The following is a 13821-nucleotide window of genomic DNA, read 5'->3' as shown; positions in this document are numbered from 1 at the left end:
AAAAGGGTTGAGTCCTAGAGGTTGTTCTGAAGCAGTTCTTGCTCTGAGAAGTCCTATTGGTAAAAGAGTAACCCAATTTTCCTGGGTCTCTAAGACTAAGTTTAGTAAGGTGTCATTTTAAATTCTTGTTTTTTACATTTATTTATTTATTTTTGAGAGTCAGAGAGACACAGAGCCCAAGCGGGGAGATGGGCAGAGAGAGAAGGAGACACAGAATCCGAAGCAGGCTCCAGGCTCCCGGCTGTCAGCACAGAGCCCGGTGCGGGGCTCGAACTCACAAACCACAAGATCATGACCTGAGCTAAAGTCGGATGCTCAACCAACTGAGCCACCCAGGCGCCCCAGTAAGGTGTCATTTTAAAGTATGGTTAGCTTTTTCTACCTTCCCAGAGGATTGTGGATGCCAGACTGAACACAGAAAATACTTAGTTTTTAAAACTTGTGCTATTTGTTGAGTTGTTTCTACAGTAAAAGAGGGACCATTGTCACTTTGAAGGGATCGTGGAAGGCCAAATGTGGGAATAATTTCTCGCAACAAAACTTTGGTTACTTCTGTGGTTCTTTCGGTTTCACATGGAAAGGCCTCGATCCATCCAGTGAAGGAATCAATAAACACTAGTAGAAACTTACAGCCTTTGCAAGGAGGCATTTGTGTGAAATCAGGCTTCCAGTCCTCTCCCGGGTATGATCCAAGTCTTTGGACTGGTTTAAAAGTGGGGGAGGGCGGACGGTGCCTTTTGGATTTACCTGCACACAAACAATACAGGATTGGCGGAACTGCTTTACTGAGGCTGTGAAGTTTACTCCATCAAATATATTTGTAATTAAATGTTTTAAAGCATTTTTGCCCAAATGAATAGCCTGGTGTTTATAAACCCTGTGTTACTTTCCGTCAATTATTCTTGGGTATGAAGATTTTTCACTCTTGTGCATTTTTTGAATATCCTTGTTCCTCGGCTATATGAATTTCTTGGCCTGAATAGACTGGAGCTATGGACTTTATTGGAGTTAAGACTGGTATAAGATCAAATATTTGTTTATCCCACGCTGTCTGCTTGGCATGATGGTCTGCTGAATTGTTTCTTTTAGATTTTAGATCATATCCTTTGGATATCCTTTGAGGTGAATTACAGGTACCTCCTTAGGTAGGTATACAGCCTCAAGAGGAGTAATAATTTCAGGCCCATATTTGATTGGGGAATTATGCCTTGAAACTAGTCCTCTTTCCTTCCAGACTTCTCCATGGATATGTAGCATCAGAAAAATATATTTGAAGCTCCAATCAAGGAGCATGGATAAGAGCTATCAATTCAGTCTTTTGAGCAGAAGTATTTATTAGAAGGGCTTTTGCCTCAATGGTCTTAATTAGACTAACTATAGCATATCCAGCTTTTCTCTCTCCCTCATCCATGAAGCTACTGCCATCAGTAAACTAATTATCATCTGCATTTTCAATAGAGGAATCTTTTAAATCTGATCTGCTAGAATGAACAAGATTGATAATCTGAGCAGTCATGTTCCAACATAGAAGTACGATGGTCAGGCCCAGGCATAAGGGTAGCTGGGTTTAAAATTTGACAGGTTTTTTTTTTTTTAATTTTTTTAATTGTTTATTTATTATTGAGAGACACAAAGCATGAGCAGGGGAGGGGCCAAGAGATGGAGAGACACAGAATCTGAAACAGGCTCCATGCTCTGAGCTGTCAGCACAGAGCCTGACGCGGGGCTCAAACTCACAAACTATGAGATCATGACCTGAGCCAAAGTCAGACGCTCACCCAACTGAGCCACCCAGGCGCCTCAAAATTTGACAGGTTTTAAGTATTATTTCATGTATCTAAAAGCATAGCCTGGAATTTAGTAAGTTGGCCTCCCATTATCTATTGGTGGCCTTTGGTTTCTAAGACACTCTGGACCGGATGTGGAGTCATCACAGTCAGGGACTGTCCCATACTAAGTTCTGAGGCTCCTTCTACCAGGAGGGCTGTCGTAGCCACTGCTCAGAGACAAGTTGGCCACCCTTGAGCTACATTATCAAGTGACTTTGAAAAATAGCCCACTGGTCTTGTTTCATTTCCTAATTTCTGGGTAAGAACCCCCAAAGCTTGTCCCTGTTTTCCTGCTGCGTATAAAGTGAAAGATTTTTCTAAATTTGGTAAAGCCAAAGCTGGGGCTGATGAAAGCCTAGCTTTTATTGTTTGAAAGGCCATCCACTGAGCGTTAGTCCAGAGTAAAGATTCCTCATCAGGGCCCTTAACTGAATCATGCAGTGGTTTGGCCAAGAGCCCAAATCCAGGAATCCATAGGTGGCAAAAACCTGCCATGCCTAGGAAAGTACAGAGTTGTTTTTTCGTAGCTGGGATTCCAAGATCTAATATAGCCTTTTTCTCTGTCCATAGACAGGGTCCTGGTGTTAGTTCATATTCCAAATATCATACTTTCTGTTTCAGTATTTCTACCTTTTTAGGGGAGATTCAATACCCTCTGTCTGCCAAGAAATTAAATAAAAATATAGAATTGTTATCAGACATTTCTTCTGTGGGACTACAGATTAGAATATCATCTACATATTGTACTATAGTCCCTTGAGGCAGGGAGATATCATGGAGGTCTTTACTAAGCACAGCCCCAAAGAAGTGAGGACTGTCTCTAAATCCCAGTGGCAAGACTGGCCAAGTTAATTGAGCAGCCCGTGGGCTTGAAGGTGAGGCCCATTCAACGGCAAATAGTGGCTGCATTTCGTAACTGAGAGGGAGCCAAAAGAAGGCATCTCCTAAGTCCAGTACTGTAAGCCAGTTGGTGTCACCAGGGACCTGGGTGAGAATAGTATATGGGGGCGCCTGGGGGGTTCAGTCGGTTGACTGTTGATTTCGGCTCAGGTCACGATCTCATGCTTCATAAGATCGAGCCCCACATGGGGTTCTGCACTGACGGTGCGGAGCCTGCTTAGGATTCTCTTTCTACCTTTCTCTCTGTCCCTTCCCACCCTGTCTCTGAAAATAAATCAATAAACATTTAAAAAAAGAATAGTGTATGGACTCGGCACTATGGGATGAACAGGCACTATTGCTTCATTTATAGCTAAATCGAACTACCATTCGATAGTCTCCCTTTGCCTTTTTTACTGGCAAAATTGGAGTGTTAGAAGGAGAGTGACAAGGCTTTGACTGTGTTTAAGAAATTTGTCTATAAGTGGTTGTGACTTGGCCTTGGCCTCAAGTTTTAAAGGGTATTGTTTTCTATGCAGTACAGTGGTTGGGACCTTTAAAGTCACTTTAATTGGTTGGGCTCTCAGAGCCCATCCTGGAACATCATAATCCCAAACCTGTAGATTTACTTCCTTCCAGATATTAGAAGGGATATCAGAGTAAGGTTTTAACTCTCCAGGTGTTAAAGACAATGAGCTGTCTCCTTATTTAGTAACTGCTTCCCAGTTTATATGTTAAATCTCATCCCAGTGATGGAGTGGGACAAGATGGAAGGACTAAAAAAACATGAGCAGCCAGCTGACTTTTATATTTAAGGTTAAAGACATTGCTTGATGGCACATTTTAGTTTTCCCCTCTATGCCAACAACTTTATGGTTAGAAAGACAAGTAGGGCCAGTGTGCTGAAAAATAACAGAATAAGTGGCTCCTGTATCAATAAGAAAATTGACAAACTTACCTCCCTCATCCAGGGCAACCCGGGGCTCAGTCATCTAGATGTCAAAGGGAGCTGGACCAGCCTCAGGGCCCTGTCATGCCAGTTCCTCTGGTTTTAACTCTTGGGCAGGGTGGTGAGTGCTTGACCTTCTCTCTCTCTCTGGACACAAGGACAGTCTCTCATCCGATGTCTTTGTTTTTACAAGCAGGGCATGACCCAGGGGGAGAGCCCTTGTTGGGACAATCTCTGCTCCAATATCCCATCTGGCCATGTCTGAAACATGGGATCTTATCTGACCTGTCATCTGGAGTCAGCCCTTAGCAAGGACTTCTGGCTAGTCTGGTGTTGTGGGAAGCTCGAGATAGCGGCAGCCAATATTTGAGCCGATTATCACACCCTGTAACTTAGCCCTCCGGTCCTTTTCTGGTATTAATGCCATGTCACTATTATTGAAAACTCCAAAAGCCACCTCTAAGAGGTGCTGAGTGGGGATTTGAGGGTCTAAAGTCATTTTTGTTAACTTCCAGTGGATGTGAAGTGCCCACTGATTTATAAAATGCATGTTTAAAATAGTCATTCCTTCAGGTATAGTTGGGTCCAGATTTGTAATATTTAGGATTAGCGTTCTATTAAGCAACCCTGAAATAGAGCAGGATTTTAATCAACTCTTTGGGTGACTTCCTGATTTTTGTTAAAATTTACAGGTTTAGTAAATCCTTTTTTCATTCCTTCTGTCAAACCATACGTCTCATCTTTCCCTTTCCTGACTATCCTGATAGTTTCAATGTGGTTCAGTATTTGGGACAGCAGCTCTCTCCGCAGATAATGTTCCCTGTCTCTTGTTGCCAGTTCATCAGTGAACTCTTGATCTCCTGCCCAGATGCAGTTCTTTTCCTCAAGGATTCAACAAAGGATTAATATGATATCTACATATCCAGGTCATATCCTACATGATAGATATTTGTTGAAAGTCCTCAATAAACTGAGAGTATTTTCAGAATATCATCCTCATTGTTGTCTTATCTGAGCCAGGTCTGCCATGGAGACATGGACTCTCATTGTGCCCATTTCTCCATTGGCAACTTCCCTAAAAGGGCAGATTCCAAATTTAGGTGGATCTTCTGGAAGACAGGGAGTCCCACTCCAACTAAGTCCCAGCTGGGCTGGGAGCAGAGAGGTCTTGGGTTTATAAGGAGAAGGCATAGCAACAGAGCCAGTATCTTCTTTGTCTGGACTGACTGGTGATTCCTCCACTAAGCCCAGCTTTATTAGGAGGAATGGGCCTATATAGACATCATCATCCAGTATGTCCAGAGGGATTTTATTAACCTGGTTGGTGGCTAGAAAAATTCTTCAAGAGGACCTCAGGTCTGGATCCTGATTTAGGGACATGAAGGCCTGAGCATAGGGTACCACAGTCCATTTGCCCTGCTTCTTGCAGAAGACATCTGATAGATCGTATTGAAGCTTAATGTCCTGTTAATGGGCCATTTTTCCTCTTCTCCTAAGGAGTACTGAGACCAGGAAATGTTACAGAAGAAGATCAGTTTTTCTTTTTTCCTTAGATCTTGCAATCCAAATTGATTCCAGTGGTTTAAAAGGCATCCCAAGAAAGAATCCTTGGGGGCTGAAGAAGAAGCTCCTATGCTCCTAGAAAAGTAGAGAAGGTCCATTACCAAGAAAATCCCCCCTGCCTCCCAGGTAGTGTCCCACAAAGGATATGTAAGAGATTTCTGGTGTCAAAGTGACCTGAAATCAAATGAAATTGCTATGATCACCGCCTGCCATTAAAGGCCCTGGAGGAGGGAGGCTAACATCCCCTCACGTCCCCATTGCATTCTAGACCGCGAAATGGGTGCCAAAATATGGACCAAGATACCATGCCATGCCTTGAAGGCCATGCCATAAAAGACCATGCCTTAGTTTACCTTGAAGAACCCGCTGTTTTTAACCTTATGGAAAACACTAGAAAAGTTTTACAAGGGGAAATTACCCAATTTTGTAGTTTAAGTAGTTAGTAGAGCACACTGACAGAGAACGGTAAAGATTGAAATCCATCATGGTCTAGGGGCACCTGGGTGGCTCAGTCAGTTAAGAAATCCATCATGGTCTAAATGACATTCCAGCACATGTAGTCTTTACAGCCAACCTCCCTAGGAAAGGGTCCCCAGTTGGGCTTTAATTAATCAAGTACTGGTTTCCACCAGCTCTGAGTGGAGGTCTCTAGGCCAGAAACAGTTAGACCAGAGATATAAAGGGGATCACATTAGACCAGTGAGGAGGAAACCGTACACAGGAGTCTTAAGATCAGTAGCCATGCTAGTCACTTAGTTGACGGTCCCGTGTCTAAATAGACAACTTTGGATAAGGACAGGAATAAAGAGAGGGCATCAAGTTTGTGGCTCTTACTACCATTCTGGCCAAGGTACTAGCTTCCAGCCAAAAAGCAGGCTACTTTTTAGAGTGGCCACAGGCTGGAGGATTGCAGCCTGAGCAATCAACATGAAAGTGTTCAAATAAGACCATATTCATTGAAAAGCCCGTGTAATGAAAGTAAAGGGAGAGAAGAGGAAGTACTCACCACATGTGCACCAAGGCTCAGAGTCCAGATGAAAAGACTCAAAGCCCCATGTTGGACACCAAAACTATGTAATTTATAGTGTTGGGGTTCGGAGCCCACAGCCAAGAAAGAATTCTTGAGACATCTTTGGTACAAAAAAGGTGGCTTCATAAAAGCCTGAGGACAGGACCCATGGGCAGAAAGAGCTGCATTATAAGTGTAAGAAGTAACTGATTATATTAAGAATTTTCTATCCTATGGGGGGCAGGGTGACATCGAGGTCCCAGGAAATTGAATCTATAGGTTTCTGGAAGTTTGGCTGTTGATAAAATTGCTTTTTTTTCCTTGTAAACCATTAAGACATTTGCAAACCGATGGAGACTCGCGTCCTGCATGACTGTGACCTCTATCAGTTAACCATTGGTTTTTCCCTTTCCTTTGTTCCTGGGCAGCCAGGAGTGCCTGAGGGATGTCACACATATCCCACCTGGGGCAACTGTTAGCTTGTGCTTTGCCCTCGACTTGCCTTTGTTGCCCACATCAGGTCGGCCGTATGGTGATGAAAACCCTTAAATCCTGCCTTTTCCGATACCATCTTGTCAAGCTGCCGTATCCTCTGGTCACCTCCCTCGAAGAGCTGCAGGAAGCTAGCCTGAACGCGGGTGGTGCCCTTCATGCCCCAGAAGCACAGGTCATCTCAGGCACACTTCAGGTTCTGGAGATCCAGGCAAAGATCCCGAATCCAGGGTTAATGGAACATAGCTGGGGGTGGGGGGTTGCACAGGATGATACTGGAATTATCGACAGGGGTGCAGGCTGCACCAAGAATTTTGGATTTTATTTTGAGTCCAGTGGGAAGCCAACGAAGCATTTTAGGCAGGAAAATGATGCCCAATGTGAGCTTTTTAAAAAGGTCATTTTGGCTGCTTTGTCAAGAAAGAAATCGAGGTGGAAAAGTGTGGAAGCAGGGAAACTAGTTGGGTCATTGCACAAGGCCAAGAAAGAAGTGGTAACAAATTATACCGAGACAGACCATACTAAACCATGATGTATGGCACTAAACAAGGTCAAATAATTTTACCATCACTTCATTCAGACCCATCCATATGTACCAAGAGAAGACCACAAATAACTCTGAACAGACCCATGTGTTCTATTAAAAAAAAACAAAGAACAAAAAACAAAGAAAAAACAGAAACAAAATTAAAACAAAACAAACAAAAAAACAAACAAAAAAACCCCCAGAAACAAAAACAAAAACAAAAAACAGGCCCCAAATGGAGTCACTTATGGTAAGCTCTACTAGATTTAATACCTAAGGTAACTGCAATGTCAGCCTCTCCCAGGAGTGGAATTTTAAAGCACTCAGTCTGGAATTTTCTGACCAGCACTAGTTAGGTAATCTGCATGGTAAAACACTCCCCCCACCCCCTCCTCCTACCACCTTCCTTTAAGGGAAGGTAATCTTGCCTGAAATAGTCCTTTCTTTTCATTGTTGCCTGAAATAGTCCTTTCTTTTCATTTGCTAATAACCTCCTTGTCCCAACTGCTCTGTTCCAGTCTAAAAAATCCTTCCATTTTGTACAACTCCTCAGCGTGCCCCTCCATTTACTAGAAGCAATCATGACCAGCGCATGAGTTGTTGAATAGAGCCAATTAGATCTTCAAATTTACTCCGTTGAATTTTTGTTCTTTAACAGATTCCAAGAGAAGACCAGCATCTCCTGCCAAGTTCACACATTCTAACCAAGACCTTGCTTGCCTTCTTCTGTCTTAAAACCTCCCTTTGATAACCCCAGCCTCCAGAATGTGTAGGTACCTTTCCCTAGCCCCACCCCCCCCCTTTTAAGACACTGTCAAAGGTTGTCAAGGCAGTCCTCTCTCAGCTTTATACAGTCTGCCTGTTTTCTCCTGGTCTTTACACGTGGCAGCTTTGACCGTAACTTAGACTATGGTGGTACCAGGCAAAACAAAAAGTGGATGGAGTCCATGTGTATTTTGGATGTAGACACCATAGGTCTTGAAAATTGAATATAAACGATGAGAGAAACAAGATGATAAACATTAATTCCAAATTTCTGTCCTTTTATTTCACTCCAAGGAGATAAAGCCTGAGGACCCGATGCAAGGTACTGGCACAGTTCTTGGCATGTAGCAAACAATAAATGTTACCTGCTCTGCTGAAGATGATTCACAAGCACGAATTCTAATATGCAAGACATTTAGTTGTCTATATTAATTGTATTTTCCTATAATAATTTTTGTTACAAGCCCCTTTTCTGCCTGGTAACAGAAGCCTCCTCAGTCAGTTCCGGTGTTGCCCCAGCTCCATCCTGCAGGGGGAGGCTGAATGGCTCCCTAGCACCAAGCCATCAAGGTGCTCGGGGGACAGGAAGGTTGATGCAGCTGGTCCTTGCTTGACATCACCACAGTGATATCTGCTAACACTACCTCATGTCTGTCAGGTGTTCTGTCATTCATCCACTAAGTCATCCCTGGGCCCTGTTCGTTCCCACCTCAAGACCTCACGACACTCAGCTGTCTCTGCCACGCGTGCCTCTCTGATCCATGAGAAAGACTGTTCCTTCTTCTAAACACCAACTATGAGAAATTAGATGGGGCTAGCTCAGGCACTTTGCCTTTTATATTCCACTGTCCCCATTTCATGCCGGACCAGAGAAGCCTGGGACTTTGGGGGGTTGGGGGGAGGGTGCTTATCAGCCTCCTGGTGTTTCCCTGGGTCTATAAGGGATGGGCAGGAGGCTCAGGTCCTTTCGGTCTCACACCTGCAGATCCCTGCAGTACTTTCTTCCCTCTCTCCCATCAAGAGAACTTAAGGGAGGGGAAGCCAGCACCACAATTTCCAGTTCTATCTCCTCCAATGAGAAGATAAGCCCACCTGGCCCGGGGGGGGGGGGGGGGGGGGGGGTGAGATAAAATGGTATTCTTTCAAAGCCTTTGTTTATGCACAGAGCTTACTTTTTTTTTTTTTTTCCCTGTGTTCTATGCCCCCGGAAGATACTAAATCTCTGAGATTTGAAGGAGGGAAAGAGTTGTACACTTCAGGAAATACTGAGAACAACAACTAAATTCTTTAATATATCAAAATACTGTCCCACTATACAGTTATTATCGCTGTTCATATTTACTGTGAATTCACTGATTTCAAGAGGCTCTGTAGAGAAGTAATTAAGCACTTAGACTCTGGAGGCTGAAGGCTTGGGTTCAAATCCCAGCTCTGCTAATTGTGCGCTAATTGCTAGCGGTATGACTTTGGGTGATTGTTTTTAGTGCCTCAATTTCTTCATTTGTGTCCTGGAGATGATCATAATATCTCCCTCACAGTGTTGTTTTGGGTATTGAATGAGATCACTAATGTCAGAACATGTCAGAATAGTGCGCATCTTGCCTGCAGTGTGTTTGCTTCACGACTACTAAGCCTGTCGGGCCCTTCTAACACTTGGCAGAAATCCATCACTGGTTCCTGTAATTGTTGGAGAAAACAAACCACTGTGTTGCTTCCAGAAGAAAATGTCGTATGTGAGCCCATAACATGACATTACAATCCCTACCCTTAACAGCATAAAAGGCAGATTTGGAACATAAATTTAGAACTATGGAGCCATATACTGTTAGAAAAGACTCCCTATCTTCATTTATTCACTCATTTTCTTTTTATTCAATTAAGTATGTATCTACTAGCACGAGGCGCTGCTCTAGAAACTGGGGGCACAGTCTAGATTCCATGGCCCTCACACTCTGGTGGAGGAAGACAACAGAAATAAACTGAGAAAGAATAAACAGCTGCCCAAATGATACAAAGCCTGTGTTAAAATAATTAAGATTCATCCTCTGCTTGTTCTGGAAGACATTCAAGAATTTTTCGGCAATCCTGATAACAGTTACCAGGCAATGGAGAAAAATTCTCCAAACCCAGGAATATTATTCTGAGAATGCCCAGATTAAGGAGGGAGACACAGATAGATCATCATGCATATGTTGTCACAGTTTGCGATCCATGTTAAATGTTAAGCTAGCTGTGGGGGCACCTGGGTGGCTCAGTCGGTTAAGTGTCCAACTTCAGCTCGGGTCATGATCACACAGTTCGTGGGTTCGAGCCCCGTGTCAGGCTCTGTGCTGACAGCTCAGAGCCTGAAGCCTGCTTGGGATTCTGTGTCTCCCTCTCTCTCTGCCCCTACCTCGCTTGCTCTCTGTCTCTCTCTAAAAAAAAAAAAAAAAAAAAAAAAAAAAAATGTTAAGCTATCTGTGGCTTAGTAGTATTGAGTCACATTAGGGCCAGCCCAGTTCATGTAAAATATCTGTGCTTAGTGTGTCGAGATTTAACATTAACTATGTGCCTTAGGAAGTCACTTAACCTCCTCTGAGCACTGGTGCTCATTTGTAAAACGGAAAAGGTCACGTCTATCTTATAGGACTCGATTAGAGGCAATGCCTATACAATATGTGGTAGGAACTCAAAAATTGTTGCTCTACAATGGATGCTTAAGGGGAACCAGACACTATCACATAGACCTCATTGAATCTGCAGCACGTTGCTGTGATGTAGGTGTTATTATCATTAGTTTGCCCTGGAAGAAACCAAGACTGAGTGAAGTGACCCACCCACCCCACAGACACTTCTAATTTCCCACTATAGCTCTGACACGCTCACAGGTAGCTGTGGGAAGCATATTGCTCTGTAAATGAAAACAGCTTCCGGTAGCCTTGTGGCCTGGATTTGCACAGCCTATTAACTAGTAGTCCTCTAAGAACTCCAAAAACCCTCACTTTGGGGTGCCTGGGTGGCTCAGTTAGTTAAGCGTCTGACTTCGGCTCAGGTCATGATCTCACGGTTTGGTGTTCGAGCCCCCCCTTGGGCTCTGTGCTGACAGCTCAAAACAGGGGCCTGCTTCCAATTCTGTGTCTCCCTCTCTCTCTGCCCCTCCTCCGCTCACTCCTGGTCTCTCTCTGTCTCTCAAAAACGAATAAACATTAAAAAAAATAATAAAATTAAAAAAACAAAAAACCAAAAATCCTCACTTGGTTTAACTCTTCCCTGGGCCCTAAGAAAATTAAAAAACCAGCTCCCAAACCAACTTCCTGGTGAATGGGTCAAACCCAGTGAATCAGTCAAAACTCTCAGGCAGAGTTGGGGCAAAGACAATCCATTTTACCGGGGTTTTCGACTCACATTATTACTAATGAGTGCCTGGCGGTGCGTCAGGCACTGTTCTAAGTGCTGAGGATATAGCAGCAAATAAAATCGAAAGGAGTCTTTGCCTTTATGAAGCTTATATCCAGCAGAAGGCAGGAATAGATAATAAACAAAACAAATAAATAAAGGTTAGATCATGGGAAGTTCTGTGGGGAACCATAAAGTAGGGGAAGGGGAGAAATGTGGGTGAGAGAGAGCTGTTCCAAGCAGCCTCTCCAACTCTGCACAAGTCTGGGGGGTAAAACCAGAAAAGGCCACCTCGGTGCTAGATGCTTCACAGCAGGGCTGGTTTGCTTTGTCCCTACCACTGGAGATCACGGTTACAAGTTACTCTTCTTGGAGTTGCTTGGACGAAGGACGCGAGCCTACCTGCTTTGAGAAAAACAGTGACATGGGGGCTTGTAGAAGTTCCAGGGAGGACTTCTCCTACATGGGTTGGTGATATCCTGTTATTGCCAAGGTTGTTTACCTTGGGAGGTTCAGGCAATTGGGCAAGCTCACCACTAGAAGGAGGAATTGGATGGCTCTCCCTTTGCAGAAGTACTACCAGTTCAACAAACACACCATGTTGCATGCCAGGCTCTGGGCCGTCCCTGGGAACTGTGCACCCATATAATTTCATTGCCATATCAAACTGAGTTTATAGGGGAGGAAAAGTCATGGGGCGAAAGCATTTTGTAGGGCAGATAAATCAGATCATTCTTTAGAGAGCATTTATTCTTTAACAGGCCTATATTCATGTATACCAAGCTTCGGAGATTTTATTTTATGGTTTGAAATAAAAAGCCACTTGCACATTGATTATCTCATGAGCATTTTTGTTAGAAAAGACATTTACAAAGCCTATTGTAAACGGATCCCTCAGTTGCCAACAACAGGTTGAATTTCTGTTTCTTATGACATTATGAAACTGGTCTTAAGTCATTTCCCTTTTATAGTGTGTGCTCTGCTCTCTTTGTATCTAGTAACCTTCACCTCCTCACCACTTAGCCCCTGTTCCCACAGCTACACCCTGGACCCTGTCATCACCAGGAATTACTCCACCACTCGTATCTTAAATTCAAGCAATCCTGCTTTGGGACCTCCACCTCTTATATTTCCAGAACCCTGAACCTCGTATATTACTTTCGTAGGGCTGCCATAACAAATACCACAGATTAGGTGGCTAAAAACCCAGAAATTTATTTCTTCACAGCTCTGGAGGCTGGAAGTCCCAGATGAAGATGAGGATATCTTCTGAGGCCTCTCCCTGCTGGATTAGTCAGGGTTCTCCAGAGAAACAGAACGAAGAGCCATTTGGAGACACATGTAACAGAGTATAGGAATTGGGTTCAGTAATTCTGGAGGCCACAAAGCCCCACTATCTGCCTTCTGCAAGCTGGAGAGCCAGGACTGAGAACCAGAAGCTCCAATATTCAAGGGCAGAAGGGGTTGGATGTCCCAGCTCCAAAAGGAAGAGACCAGATATACCCTTCCCCCCTGTTTCTGTTCTGTTCAGGCCCCCAGTGGATTGGATGCTGCCCGGCCTCCTTGGTGAGGGGGATCTTCACTCACTTTACTGATGCAATGCTAATCAGAAACTCTCACAGACACACCCAGAAACCATGTTTTACCAGCTCTCTGGGCATCACTTATGCCAGGCAAGTTGATGCCTAAAAATGGACCAGCTCTCTAGGCATCACTTATGCCAGGCAAGTTGATGCCTAAAAATGGACCTACACGGCTGCTTTCTCTCTGTCTTCACACAGTCTTTCTTCTGCATATGTCTGTGCTACAGTCTCATACTGGATTAGAGCCTATCCTAATGACCTCATTTAACCATAATTATCTTTTTTTTTTACAAAATTTTTTTTTAATGTTTATTCATTTTTGAGAGAGACAGAGAGAGAAAGAGAGAGCACAAGCAGGAGAAGGGCAGAGAGAGAGACACACAGAATCCAAAGCAGGCTCCAGGCTTTGGCGTGCCCCTGGGAGGCGTGCCCCTCCCATTTTTTTTAAGTTTTATTTATTTATTTTTAAGAAAGAGAGTGCATGCATGTATGTGCACAAGTGGGGGAGGAGGAGAGAGAGAGGGAGAGAGAGAGAGAGAGACAGAGAGAGAGAATCCCAAGCAGACTCCACCCTGTCAGTGCAGAGCCTGATACAAGGCTCGAACCCACAAATGGCAAGATCGTGACCTGAGCCGAAGTCAGACACTTAACCGACTGAGCCACCCAGGTGCCCCATAACCTTAATTGTCTTCAAATAGAGTCACATTCTGAGGTACTGGGGGTTAGGATTTTAACAAAGGAATTTGGGGGGGACATAGTTCACCCCATAACCGTCATTCCTACCACACCAGGTCTCCCAATCTGTTGGGACATTCAGACTCTTGAGACCATCCTCTCACATCATTTCCTTC

The 13821-nt window shown here is 43.9% G+C and overlaps 1 long non-coding RNA gene across 1 annotated transcript in view; it reads right to left on the bottom strand.

Moving 5' to 3' along the window:
- LOC147572700 (uncharacterized) overlaps positions 1–13821 on the bottom strand; it is a 300233-nt gene that overhangs the window by 226991 nt on the left and 59421 nt on the right. The gene's annotated exons all lie outside the window — the stretch shown is intronic.

Source organism: Puma concolor, chromosome E4, assembly GCF_028749965.1.
Source record: "Puma concolor isolate L17-30 chromosome E4, mPumCon1.1.hap2, whole genome shotgun sequence".
Classification (NCBI taxonomy): Eukaryota; Metazoa; Chordata; class Mammalia; order Carnivora; family Felidae; genus Puma; species Puma concolor.
Note: the sequence above shows the minus strand (reverse complement) of the source record. Positions and strands in the feature narration are given on the sequence as shown.